The sequence below is a fragment of the Littorina saxatilis genome, linkage group LG2 (assembly GCF_037325665.1).
Source record: "Littorina saxatilis isolate snail1 linkage group LG2, US_GU_Lsax_2.0, whole genome shotgun sequence".
Taxonomy (NCBI): domain Eukaryota; kingdom Metazoa; phylum Mollusca; class Gastropoda; order Littorinimorpha; family Littorinidae; genus Littorina; species Littorina saxatilis.
The window spans coordinates 70,433,982-70,448,037 of record NC_090246.1 but is presented as its reverse complement, the minus strand read 5'-3'; the positions used below and the strand labels follow the sequence as shown (position 1 = coordinate 70,448,037).

Here is a 14,056-nt window from a genome sequence, read left to right as displayed (position 1 = left end):
TCTTCAGTGTATGTGTGTGTGTGTGTGTGTGTGTGTGTGTGTGTGTGTGTGTGTGTTTGCTGTTTTAAATACCGAAAATGTGAAAATAAAGCAAGTCACAACATGAGAAAGATCGACTGTACTAGTCATAACAAAGCAGGAGACAGTCTGGTCAGCATGCAGCAAAGGGGAATAACTCATATTTAGCCATTCTCATTTCTAAGCATGCCCAATGAGGAAGTTATCCTTCTTCCCATTGTAGTTTCTTTGGCCATACTCGCAGCAAAGCCGACGAATGGCACCGTAAACCAAGAATAGTGACGTAAGAAAATAGAATGTCGTCTTTTGATTTGGAACGTGCCGTGTTTTAGAATGGAGATGTGGTAGTGTGTATGTGTGTGTGTGTGTGTGTGTGTGTGTGTGAGAGAGAGAGAGAGAGAGAGAGAGAGAGAGAGGGAGAGAGAGAAGGAGTGAGGGAGAGAGTGTGTGTGTGTGTGTGTGTGTGTGTGTGTGTGTGTGTGTGTGTGTGTGTGTGTGTGTGTGTGTGAATGTCTGAAGAGTACCCGGGTCCAGCGCGAGCGTTTTTTTATCCCTATTAATGATGATCAGTCCAAGAACATTAGGACGTGTGTTATCAATCTCGCTTCAGTGAAATAAGCTGAGCTAAAGATAAGCGAAGTAAGTGCATCACACAAGACGACACGACCATTTACCGATCAAATCATCGTCAACACCTCTTGCACCTCGCATTTTCACTACCAGCCCTTTTTCCCCGTTCTACCCACCACCTCTCGTCTTGACCAGACTACAAGAGTGAGGATGGAAGCGCTAACGATTGACTACCTTGTGGACATTGCCCGACATTAGCTCCAAATCAGCACCACACAATCCAAAGATGCTAGAGTGGGGCACTAATGTCGCCCCAGGGGAGAGAAGCAGGTGTGAAGGTGAGTTGTGGACCTTGATGCCGGGGATTCTAATTCTAGGTCCAGAAATGATGCCCTGTGGGGCAAGGAAATTGCCTTTCCTCTTGGAGGTTAATGGATCGTGCACTGATTGTTATTAGCTTCTGTGTATGTGTGTGTGTTTGTGTGTGTATGTGTGTGTGTGTGTGTATGTTTGTGTGTGTGTGTGTGTGTGTGTGTGTGTGTGTGTGTGTGTGTGTGCTGCAGTGTGTGTGTGTGTGTGTGTGTGTGTGTGTGTGTGTGTGCTTGTTTGCAGTGTGCTTGTTCGTAGTGTGCGCTCGTTGGCTTGTATTTCGACATCTCCTTGTTTGATTGTTAATGTGCATTCTTGTTTGCGTGTGTGCATTTCAGCAATATTCTAAACTAATGCCAGGCGGTAAAGCTTTCAACAGACCCATATACTTAAAGCTTAAAGCGCAACAGCTTATGATTCATTCTTAGCTTTTTTGAGGGATCTCCGCACCTTCGCTTACATATAATATGAAAACATGCTTTATTCAATTACCTTTGACGTAGGTAGCAGATTTTATGTTGTTGCTTTTCTTGTATTTACTTCATTACACTTTGTTTGCATCTGCACTGTTGAGAAAAAGGCAATTTGAGGCTATATGCAAAAAACAGCAATCAAAACAAGTTTGAAAAGAGGCAAAACAAGTTTGAACAGAGGCAGAACAAGTTTGAAAAGAGGCAAAACAAGTTTGAACAGAGGCAGAACAAGTTTGAAAAGAGGCAAAACAAGTTTGAAAAGAGGCAAAAGAAGTTTGAAAAGAGGCAGAACAAGTTTGAAAAGAGGCAAAAGAAGTTTGAACAGAGGCAGAACAAGTTTGAAAAGAGGCAAAACAAGTTTGAACAGAGGCAGAACGAGTTTGAAAAGAGGCAAAACAAGTTTGAACAGAGGCAGAACGAGTTTGAAAAGAGGCAAAACAAGTTTGAAAAGACAAAAAGATTAAAACAAATAGTGAGCCTAGATATCTTGTCAAATATTTGCATGAACAGAATAAGTGTATATGTTACAGTTAATCTGTGAAACCAGGGAATACGTGTATTTAGGTAATACATGAATTAACTGACGGAAAAAACAGTTAATTCATGTATTACCTAAAGTAGTTTAGTTAATACACGTATTCCCTGGTTTCACAGATAAACTGCAACATTTTTTTTGTTTTTTGGTTTTTTTTGCTTAACGCCCAGCCGACCACGAAGGGCGGTGCTACTTTGACATATAACGTGCGCCACACACAAGACAGAAGTCGCAGCACAGGCTTCATGTCTCACCCAGTCACATTATTCTGACACCGGACCAACCAGTCCTAGCACTAACCCCATAATGCCAGACGCCAGGCGGAGCAGCCACTAGATTGCCAATGTTAAAGTCTTATGTAAAGCTTTCGGTTCGAACCAACGACCTCCCGATCACGGGGCGGACGCCTTACCACTAGGCCAACCGTGCCGGTTAACTGTAACATATACACATATTTAGAACCACTAACTTGTAGAACAGTCTTCAGGGGAAATAGTTCTTGCAATGCACGCATGTGAAGGAGCATAATTATTAATTCGTTGATGTTTAACTGTCTTCAAGTGTTTAAAAAAAAAAAGACAGACAGAGAGAAAATGAGTGTCGGAGAGGAGGTAGCTCTTTCACTACAAAAGTAGGATATTTGCGCATCTTGTTTTTTCTTTAAGTGCTTCTGATTTGTTTTAGAATTTCCTCAGCCCATGTTTGTTTTTCTCTCTCAGTCTTTTGCTTACGTGTTCAAATTAACTATGCACATGTTAAAATGACAGGTTGAAAGAGCTAAGCCTAAAACATTTATCTTTTCAAAATAAGGTTCTGAGTTCTCTTTCTCAGAGTCTCTCTCTCTCTCTCTCTCTTTCTCTCTCTCTCTCTCTCTCTCTCTCTTTCTTTCTCTTTATTAATCTCTCTCTCATTAACACACACAGACACACACACACACACACACACACACACACACACACACACACACACACAACACACGCACATACATACACACAGACACAGACACACACACAGACACACTGACACACGCACACACACAATAGCACACACACACACACACACACACACACACACACACACACACACACACACACACACACTGTCAGTGCAGCTTTGTCTGTTGTTGGCAAAGGAATTAGGCACAAATTACATTCAGTCGATTGCCCTCCATTTTCTGTCTCTTTCAGTAGCGCTGGATAAGACAGCCAGACGATATCTAATTAATTAGTCGATTGGGACGTGGCAACTCGGCTGCCACTCTGCATAACAACGGCACGAAGAGGATTTGGAGAAGTATTCCTTGAAGATTATCTGCCTACGAGCAACTGTATGAATCGTTTTCTGTCGTTTTGTGAATTGGAAACAATGTGAGTCTAATTTCTTTCTTTTTATATGTGATGATCCCATTGCTGGAAAGATCGGCTCGCTTCCTTCCACTGAACAGCTAGCAGCAACAAGAGTGGCGCCACCCAGGTGTGTGGGTGTTTAGGTATATAATCAGCCACCCGCACTTCTGTCAAAATGACCGAGGATCTTTCTGTGCTGCAGCTGTGCCATGATCGGCTGGTACATGTAAACCGTCTTTGAATAATCACCCAACGTTGAACTGTGCCCGTCATAGCTTGGATTCACAGTAGAGAGGATCGCAAGTCCGGTGCTCTACCAACGACTGAAGCTCCCTGATTATATTCGCATAGTACAATGTGCCTTACTCAAGAAGACAAAATGCACTGTTCCTTGATTGCAACGACTGGCTTCCCGGTCCAAGCATCCTTTAAGCATTTTTTTTGGCCTGTGTACATATTATATATCTGCAAGGTTATTGTATTGTACTAGGTTCAAAAATGAGGCATCCACAACTGTTGCAAGATACACGACAACATTGGTTGGCAGTTTTTATTTGTTCTTTAACAAATATAGTTTTTACTGATATGAAGCTCGTCTTTTTGCCAAGAAGTTTGGTTAGAGTAAATTAAATTAGTCAGTGACACGTTTAGCAACGTGCAACCAGTTACCAAAAGAAAAGTATTGTTACCAAAGTTAGCAGGCTTTTTTCCTCTTTCGTCGGTGTAGGAGAAGGAGCGGTGAAGGAGTGGGGAGTGGGTGAGGGGTCTTTAATTGCAATCACTTTTTTTAGAGCAAAACACACTAGGGCCAGCAGCTGCATTCAGCTGCAAACACACACCGGAATAGCACTCTGCTTCGAGCTTAAGTAACCGTAAACTGTTACACAACTTAAAATAAAGCCCCAAGCACACAGTCAATTAACCCTTTTTAGCTAACTCGGGACGATTGATTAACTCTCTGCCGACTAGCACTTAACACCCGGGCTATGATCCTGCCCGCCACATAACATGTTCGGGTGAAAGTGCTTGTGGTAGTTCGCCCGCACCAACATAATGCTTGTTCCTGTCATCAGTGATTAACTACCCACTGAGATACTTCACGGGTTATATGTTGCTCACAAAAACAATTGTGATCTGTGTGCTTTCTGGGCTTAAAGGTTATTATTATAGCAACTATGGGTCGACTGGAAACATTGGTATTTGATGCGAAAGCGTAAGCATTAATCTTGACAGCAGATGTTTTGTTTCTATTTCTGGCTATTGTTTGTCTGTCCGTCCTATTTGAAGACTGGCATTACTGGCATAATGCCCATGTGCTGGTCAGTTTTTTTTGTTGTTGTGTGAATGAATAAACGTTCCATAAATTAATAATTCTTGTTTTTGTTGTTGTTGTTGTTGTTTTATATGTGGTTTCTGTTTGCGTATCTTTGTGTTTGTTTGTTGGTTGGTTATTTGTTTGTTTGTTGATTCATTGTTTTGGCGTGTCTATAACCATGCACCGGTGTGCTTTATTGAACTTTCTGATATTTCTTTAACATGACTATTACAACAGCTTGACTTTGCTGGTGTTACAACAAAACAAAAAAACAATCCAACGCGTTATTTGCTTCTGTTAATAACATATTGCCAAGGTAACTCGAAATGTATCAGATCATGTGTTGTAAGCTGCACAGACGGACTGAACATGTCATTGTTTACTTTGTGTACATCGTTGTAAAGGCTGCACACCATGTGCGACCGGCACGGTTGGTCTAGTGGTAAGGCGTCCGCCCCGTGATCGGGAGGTCGTGGGTTCGAACCCCGGCCGGGTCATACCTAAGACTTTAAAATTGGCAATCTAGTGGCTGCTCCGCCTGGCGTCTGGCATTATGGGGTTAGTGCTAGGACTGGTTGGTCCGGTGTCAGCATAATGTGACTGGGTGAGACATGAAGCCTGTGCTGCGACTTCTGTCTTGTGTGTGGCGCACGTTATATGTCAAAGCAGCACCGCCCTGATATGGCCCTTCGTGGTCGGCTGGGCGTTAAGCAAACAAACAAACAAACAAACACCATGTGCAATCAAGATAACCCAAAAAAACAGAACAAATACATTCCTTGAGCTTAAAGACATGACGTACTTTATGACACCCCTGAATTGATTGAGTTGGGCAGGCCCGAGTTGCCTTCTTTGTCGGGGAGGTTTCGAAAGCGATTTAAACGTGTCTACACTTGACACATCTTCAGGGTTTTCCACGCCAACAGTATGATTGCGCTTCAGGTGATTCCCAGTGTGTTCTCCTAAAACAAATACCTTCGTAAGTACAGCTTTAAGGATACAGCTAGACATTTTGTGTGTAAAGTGTACAGGAGCCATTTCTTCAAAACTCGTACTGTATACTTCAAAACATTATGTTTTGAGGAAACTTGGGAATATATACTACCTTCCGAATTGAGATTGAACGAAGATAATCCCTGCCTAAAATATATGTGTGTCCACGATTACAACATGCAGGCTGAAACTGGATGTCAAAAAATCTTTGCCCTAATGCATTTCCTGATGGATAAACCCGCACAAGCTGCAAACACGTCACCGCACTGGAATCAATGTTGAGCGGCATTTAGAAAGACAGACTGGCTGATATTGCTCGGATCTTTTTCGGTAAAGAAAAAAACAGGAGCTTGCAGTGCAAAACCCTGGTGAGCTTGCTATCTAACACTGACTGATTGGCTGCAAGAGCGGATGAAAGCGAGAAGACTATCTTTCCTCTGGTGCACGGCTATCGATGTATGACCAGTTGTGAGCGGCGAAAGGGAAGAGTGGTGCTCCTGTAACATACTGTGCTAACCCCTTTTTTATAAACCAACAACAATTTTGAGAACAAATCGAGTTTAAAAACGGAGGCAATCGTTAAATGGAGGTAATGAGGACGCCATGAACATAATATCTGAACATGTACATTATTATTAATAGGTATAAGTCTTAAATTGGAAGTTTAAGAAAAAAAAGAGGTTAGTCTTAGTCTTCTCCAGTGGTTTTCATATACCCTAGTTCTTCTTTTTCTTCCGCGTTAGCTAATAATATTATGCGTTCATTGCCAAATACCCTCTACCTCGTCTTGAAACCATGGTTTCATACCGTATTAATTTTACGAATTTTGATTCACAAAGGAAATGCATATATGTGACCCTCCACCACGGGATGAGTCGCATGTCACTTTTGCATGATTTTCATATGTTTACATTTTCCTAAAGAGTTTTTTATGCCCTATCCAGTGGTGAAAACCGTTTTAGAAAAGAGCGACAACTGTTTGAGTTATAAGCCTGTGACTAAGGTGACCCTCACACTGTTACCAGACACTCCCCGGACTTATATTAAGCCTAGCGCAGAACCGCGCGAGGTGACATGCGACTCATTTCGTGGTGGAGGGTCACATATGATAAAGGCTCGAGATTAACTGTAATTTAGTACATATAACATGGACAAACCAGGTTAGTTCCCATATCATGGTTATGTCTTTTATTCGCAGTTCCCATTGAAATTCAAGACGTACATATACAACGATGTCTAATCTCGTGACCAGAACGAATAACCCCACTGTTATTCTTTGCTAAAAATGTATGGTGAAATGGCTAATATGGACATGTGGGTAATGCTCTAAATGATATTGTTGAGATCTTTCTGGGTAGAGAAATGCAAGGGTTTGTTGTCTAGCTCTGACTGATTGGCTGTATCTGAGGATGAAACAGAGAAGGCGACCTTCCCCTTTGTTGCACTGACATCATTATCGTCAGTTGCGAGCCTGGGTTGGGGCAGAGGAGCGCTCTATTCAACGAAGTCTAATTGTCCACACACGATTGTATTTGTTCTAATACGATTTCGTTCATTTTACCAGTGATACATTTTGTTCAAAGGATTTGGATTTACACTGATACGACACACGTACCATACAATCTTCAGACATGTTTTGAAAGCGGAAGAAAAGACAGTTCAACGTCGATGCGGCTCCGAGACAGTACTTTCTAACTCTGAATGTCCTTCTTTGTAGAACAAAAGAAAGACAGGCATGGACAGGGAAATTGGCAACACATGACCTAATCGTTCTGAAACGACTGTTTTGCTTTGCTGCGATAGTTTGCGATAAAACTGATAAAGTGAAGGATTGTTTCAAACGGATTTTCACACTGGAAGAAATGACAGTTCAAAATCGCATCTCTTATTATGGAGTGCGTTCCTTGTGGCATTGTAGCACTACACAAAGAAAGGCGTGATGTTCAAAAGAACAACAAAATCGTGAGTTCCGCATCACGACACAATAATTACTATACATTCCAAGGTAGACAGTACTAGAGCTTTGACGAATGGAAACATCTGTTGGCAAACAGTGCAACTTCAAGATAGATGAGACACAACCTCAGTCTGGTCCCGCGGCTTCTGTGTAGGCCTACGTTACTAAAAACTCTCAAATCCTCCCTGAAGCTATGATTTCTTACTGCACCCGGGATACACAACATAAACCTACTTTGAGTGCTACAAGCTCGAGTGCGAATAAATATCACGTTACAAAAAAGAGACAGGCACCCATTATCCCACTACGTGTTTTTGGTTTGGGTATTTCAAAATTCCTTTATCCTTGTGTACGTATCACAACTTGAAAAAACAGCTGATAATCTTCTATGAACTACTAGAATTTACGTTGAGCAGTGTTAAGAAACGCACTTTTCACTCGGTAAAGGAAAACAGGAGTTTGCTGTCTGGCACTGACTGATTAGCTGTAGCAGAGGATGAAACTGAGGCGGCTACCTTTCCCCCTGTTGCACGGATATCGATATCGCCACGGGTGAGCGTTCTGGGGGCAAAGTTGCCCGTACGTCTAGGGAAACTAATCCACTAGGCGATACAGATAGTCGTGCCCTTAGAACATACATACACGAGAGACGTGAACGATCCAGCTTTGTCTGAGACTCATCCCTTGCCATTCATTTGCTTCGGCGGCAAATTGTCTTTTCCGCAGAGATTTCGACTAAATCAAGGTCAAGGGTTGAGTGTAGTAATCGCCGGTTAACAAACCTTCCGTATTTGGCTTCGCAAACAGACGCTATAGCTGTTAAATAATCTGGAGCGGACGGCACGAATACCGTTTAATGACATCCAAAGGCTGCACAAATCAATCCGTCTGTGTGTGTTTGCCTTCACTACGGATACTTGTGTCATTTTATCTTGCCTTAAAATCAAGACCATTGCAGTTGTGCCAGTGTTACCATATATCCAGACCATAAGTGGTAAATGTTTATTTACAGCATTTTCTTCCACTTCAAGCTATTATAATTTCATTATTCTGTTCCATTGTTTACACATTCTCAAACTTACATGAGAATCGTTTAAATAATAATGTTTGATATTTTCTTTCATGTATTCAAAACTTAGTTCATAACATGTTTATCCCGTTTAGAGTTGTTAGCACCCCACATACCCCTTTTTGCGCACATGTTTTAATGGTACTGTGATTTGTATTGCTGAAGCGATATTTTTATTGTTTATGTAAATATGATCATGAATACCAGCAATCTCACTGGCGCAATTATGTGTCTCGACAACAACAACAACAACAAAAAGCAACACACAAACAAAATCAAAATTAAAAACAAACAACAGCACCAGCAACAGCGAGAAAAATAACACAACTTACGAAGTCTGTGACAGTGAATTCCGCACTATGATATCTTCTCGCTCACTTTACTCTCGTACAAGACTAATCTTTGTTACAAACTGCTTCGACACAAAATTCGTGCACGTTGTCACCAATAAATATGACAAGAGACCACCTCCGAGAGTTCGAAAGCGTACACAACAAAAGGGAGTAGGAGTTGACAAAAATCTCGTTCAAGTCAGAAAAGGGGCGGCGCAGAGAGCGAAGCAGTTGATCTTCAAATAGAGACTTGGCCCGTTTGACCTTTATCAACAAGCACTTATGGGAACGATCTCAGCTCCATTCATCTCATTCGGCAGTAATATTCAACCAGTCAAAAGAAAGTATTTTTTTTATGATAGGCTCGCTTTCCCTCCACCACTTTACCCAACGTATCAGAAAATGTCTTTGTGCAATAAAAGTATGTTTTTAAAGATATTGTAATGCTTTTCACTCGTCTGTCTACGCAACAAATCCGGTTGAGCTATTGATTCAGTCTTACAAACAATTTAACACATCCACAAAAGCAACCGTGTTCGCGGTTACTTGATGTAAGAAAGTGTACGACTTTGAGCTCAAATATGGATCTATAGGGCGCATTCGTCAGGACTTTATGTCAAACACAGCCAACAAAGACCTATATAATAAAGTCTAAGGCGTTTATGAAAACGGTCTGTCAACTACTGACGCAACGCAACGTGCACGGAATAGAAAAGTCGCGCCCCCCCCCCCCCCCCCCCCCTCCAACCCCCCCCCCCCCCAAGTAAGGGAGGTCATAAAGGAAAGTGGGTGTTTAATCAGTGTTTTGGCATGAAGAAGCAGACTGGCACGTTAGGGGTATAGCAGAGACTGGATATAGTCAGAAAGAGAAAGTCAGCAATCGATAAAACACTTTTGCCCGCCACCACCCTCCTTGGCAAAACCAAAACGCAGGGAGACATTTCGCAGATTCTCCACCCAACTGATGAAATTGGCCTGCCGTAGAATCCAAGACGGATTCTCGTTACAGAATTAGGCTTTGTCCTGCCTTTTACGCTCCCATAGCAGGGCGTCTGCTTTTGGAAGGAGTATGGAGTAAGGTCTGCAGCCGGTACTCCAAGGAGTGAAAATTCATACCGTTTTCACGCTCTTCATGACCTTATTCGATCAACATTCACAGTAAATCTGTTTAGGACCGATGGATAAATCCGGAAATAGCAATTTGCATCCGTTCGGCCGAGGAGAGTTAGTTTTGTCGGCCATTTTTGGTCTTAGTCTAGACACACACGTACGAGGTCACTGACGAGGCGAACACGACCATCGTGTCTTGTGTTGAAGAAAGAATTCCACAATTATTGACATTATAAAAAAAACAAAAAACTTTTGCTTTTAAGGCTTCAAGGACTCTTAAGTTGTAAAACAAAAATGAACAGATTACTTTGAAAAAAAGCTTTGGTTTTTAGCATGGTCTATGGCGAGGGTCTGTCCTGCTGGACATTGCTTTTACAGGTGCATTGACTGATTGGACACAGTTGTTTTAGTTAAGGAAATATGCCCTAATGTTAAGACAATGTGCACCAGAAAGACTCAAATATGACAGCTAAAGTATCAGTCTCTACACAAATGGGTAGCGCCATAATATGGTATTTAGGCTTGCTTTCTATTTTCAGGGCTATATGATTTGACCTTACCTTACCTTACCTTACCTTACCTTTTAATTTTATTATTTTTAATAATAATTGTATTACTTATTTTTAATCATCATACACATTCATTACACTGTATGTCACGTGTCGTCCTTCCATTGTTTCCATAAGCTTGCCATCCCGAAGAAGGCAGTAACGTGCCAAAATATTGATTATAGATATAAACGTACCTAACCTGGTTACTGGTGTGTTTTCTTTGTATTTAAATGTCTTACCTTACTTTGTATATTCTTACTTTACCTTACCTTGTTCTACCATGCCTTACCTTACCTTATCTTTTCTTACCTTACCTTGTCTCACCTTACCTTACATTACCTGACACAAAAGACGGATGGACGTAGTTATTTCAGTTTTAGTTATTTACGCAGAGCTCGAAGACATCTGGACATTCAATGGACTTAATCACTAAGCCTCGGCTCTTACTTCAATCAATCTGTATTAGACACAAAGAAGGTTTAACCTGGTAGAGTGAAATTTCAAGGTTTAACTTGCAACAATGTCAACCAGCTTTTGGTGGAACTAAAATCGAGCACGTTCGGCTAACAAGGTCACCAAAACAAGACAAGAACACGTGTACTGTTATAATTCTTTCAACATCCCGGATGTTTTAAACGTTGGCCTCGTTTCGCTTCTGTCACAGTGCAACATTCCCGATATTACGTTTGGGATGGAAATGTGTGTAGACTGTGGCAAGGAGACAGTGCCGTATGATAACAGTTCTAGCACATTCTGAGAAACAAAAAAACTCAGGCTTTTCTCGTGCTCCACTGAAAGCTTATTTAGACTCCGAGGGCTCTTTCCAGTCCCCTACCTAATCAAAGAAAATGCAATTTGGGTAATTGATCAGTGGTAGCCTACAGCTCTTGGGACTATGTCTGCCATTCTAACGTTTAAAGGAAAAGGCCAAAACGCCAGCTGAGAACCTGTGCTGTTGCCCCGGAAGAAAGATAGAAAGACAACATACGCACGGATACTTGCACGCACGCTCAGACGCACACTTGTATAAAAATGACATACACACAACGCATTTACACACACACACACACACACACACACACACACACACACACACACACACACACACACACACACACATACACACACACACACACACACACACACACACAAACACACACACACACTGTGACACACACACATACTGATATGGTCGCTTCGTACACAATGCTGAAAACGGGCAGCAAAGGACACATCTCTTGAAGATATTAAGCCAGTTGCGATCTTAATTCACCCGTATGTTTAATGTTGTTTGTGGTGACAAGCTTTGATGTGACATTTAGTTGGTCGACCCGGAGGTACATGTATTCTCCTCGTACATTTTGGATCCGGATCGACATCCTCACACGTTACTACAGCTAATATACTTCACCCAATTCAGTCCTGAAATATATTAATACATATAGAAAAAAAGAAGATCCCGCACTTGGATGCACAACTCTACAGCCTGGCTGCTTCTTGTATAGAGTTGGACTTTTCCGCTCAAGTAAGTTATAACTGTCATCGGTGTCAATCGGGAAATCGATTCAGCGAAAGAGTTCGACCCCGCAAAGAAAGAACATGGGACTATCTTGACTTGTTTGTGAATACATGTACGTCACAAACATAGCACGCAAAATCAGGTGTCATATGAGCATATATGCGTTTCTGTGTGTTTGTCACCCACATATATGTCCACGCAGGTGCTACCAACACAGTTTGATATAAAAAGACAAACTTAAATGCATCGTCTCTACCACACGGATTCAATACAGGCATGCCTATATATATGTCCTCACACAAAACAAAAATGCACACGCATGGTACGCGTACCCTTCACCTGCTAAAACACACCCATTTCTATGCACACTCACTGTGAGATCGCCTGCTGAATTCACAAAAGTACAACAATACAGGCGAAACATCACCAATAAAAACAAGTCGTCGAGGTGTGTTGTGTTTTGTGTGTGAAAAAGAAGAACAGAGCTCTAGTTTATATATATATGGCCATGCAATTTCTCTGTAAACAAAAACAAAACACACACACACACAAACTTAAATAAAAAAGAACAGCAGCTAGTGTTTACATGCCAATGCAATTCGTCAGTGTGTTGCGCCCTCTGAGTATATTCCCATCTCCCCTACAGCATGGCGCCTGATCGGGAGACAATTAAACAGAGGGCATCAAACAGGGTGCAACATCATTAATCATTCATGCACCTGTCTGTCCTCCGGGCCCAACACACAGCACGGTCTCACACCACAAAGAATGTTAGCCTGCTGCTCCTACAGTATTTAAAAGACAACGTCAATTCGTCCTGAGGTGCGTTGCATAGAGCGTTTCGATGTGTTCGCGAAGTTTTCATGTTGTAGGAAACGCTATGTTCGCGGCGAACTGTTCGCGGCGAACTCAATTCTACCCTCTCTACCCAAACAGCTCAATGACTATCGTCCAGTTGCCCTCACTTCGGTAGTAATGAAATGTTTTGAACGCATCCTTCTGCCTCGTCTTCTCAACTGCACACAACCTTTCATGGACCCTTCTCAGTTTGCCTACAAGAAAAACAGAGGCACAGATGACGCCACACTCACACTTCTGCAACAAGCATATAGTCACTTAGAAAAACCTGGTTCCTTCGTCCGTATTCTATTTATAGACTTTTCATCTGCTTTCAACACAATACAACCTCACCTGCTTGTTCAAAAACTGCTTTCTTACAACGTCACTCCCAGACTCGTCCTTTGGATCACACAGTTTCTAGTGAACAGAACCCAGTCCGTCCGTTTCCATAGCGCACTTTCATCCATAGTTAGTACTTCTACTGGAGCCCCTCAGGGCACAGTATTGTCTCCAGTTCTGTTCACATTATACACTAACGATTGTCAAGGCACTGTTACGACCCCTCTTGTGAAATATTCTGACGATTCTGCCCTTGAAGACCTGTCTGACTCTGATTCTGTTTATTTTTCTGAAGTTCAAAATTTCAGCTCCTGGTGTAAAGATAACTATTTAGCCCTAAATGTGACAAAAACAAAAGAGCTAGTTATTGACTTTCGCAAAAACCCAGCTACAGTTTCAGATTTGTACATAGATGGTGTGAAAGTTGAGCGAGTGACTGAATACAAATATCTCGGTACAGTCATTGACAACAAACTAAATTTCTCTTCAAACACTAAAGCTATCCACAAGAAGTGTCAGTCAAGAATCTACTGCTTACAAAAGCTCAGAAGTCTGAACATCAACAGCCGCATCCTCCAAACATTCTATACTTCATTCATTGAATCCATTCTCACTTTCTCTTTCATCTGCTGGTATGGAGGTCTGTGTGTGAAGAGTAAGAATGTGCTTGGGCGGGTGGTGAACACATGTGGTAAGATTGTGGGGGTGAGACAGGAAGGA

At 41.8% G+C, this 14,056-nt stretch overlaps 1 protein-coding gene and 1 long non-coding RNA gene across 4 annotated transcripts in view; both read right to left on the bottom strand.

The window, feature by feature from the left end:
• LOC138959624 (uncharacterized) overlaps positions 1-14,056 on the bottom strand; it is a 345,659-nt gene that overhangs the window by 95,476 nt on the left and 236,127 nt on the right. The gene's annotated exons all lie outside the window — the stretch shown is intronic.
• Positions 1-14,056, bottom strand: part of LOC138959623 (neuronal acetylcholine receptor subunit alpha-10-like) — a 123,054-nt gene that overhangs the window by 95,476 nt on the left and 13,522 nt on the right. Inside the window, exon 1 of one of the 3 annotated variants that reach the window (XM_070331184.1) lies at positions 8,978-9,108. The exons of 1 other annotated variant lie outside the window; for it this stretch is intronic. The gene's annotated coding sequence lies outside the window, so the exon portion shown is untranslated. Of the gene's footprint in view, positions 1-1,449; positions 1,615-8,977; positions 9,109-14,056 lie in introns of those variants that run through there. One more of the 3 variants, XM_070331185.1, reaches the window with a different exon arrangement.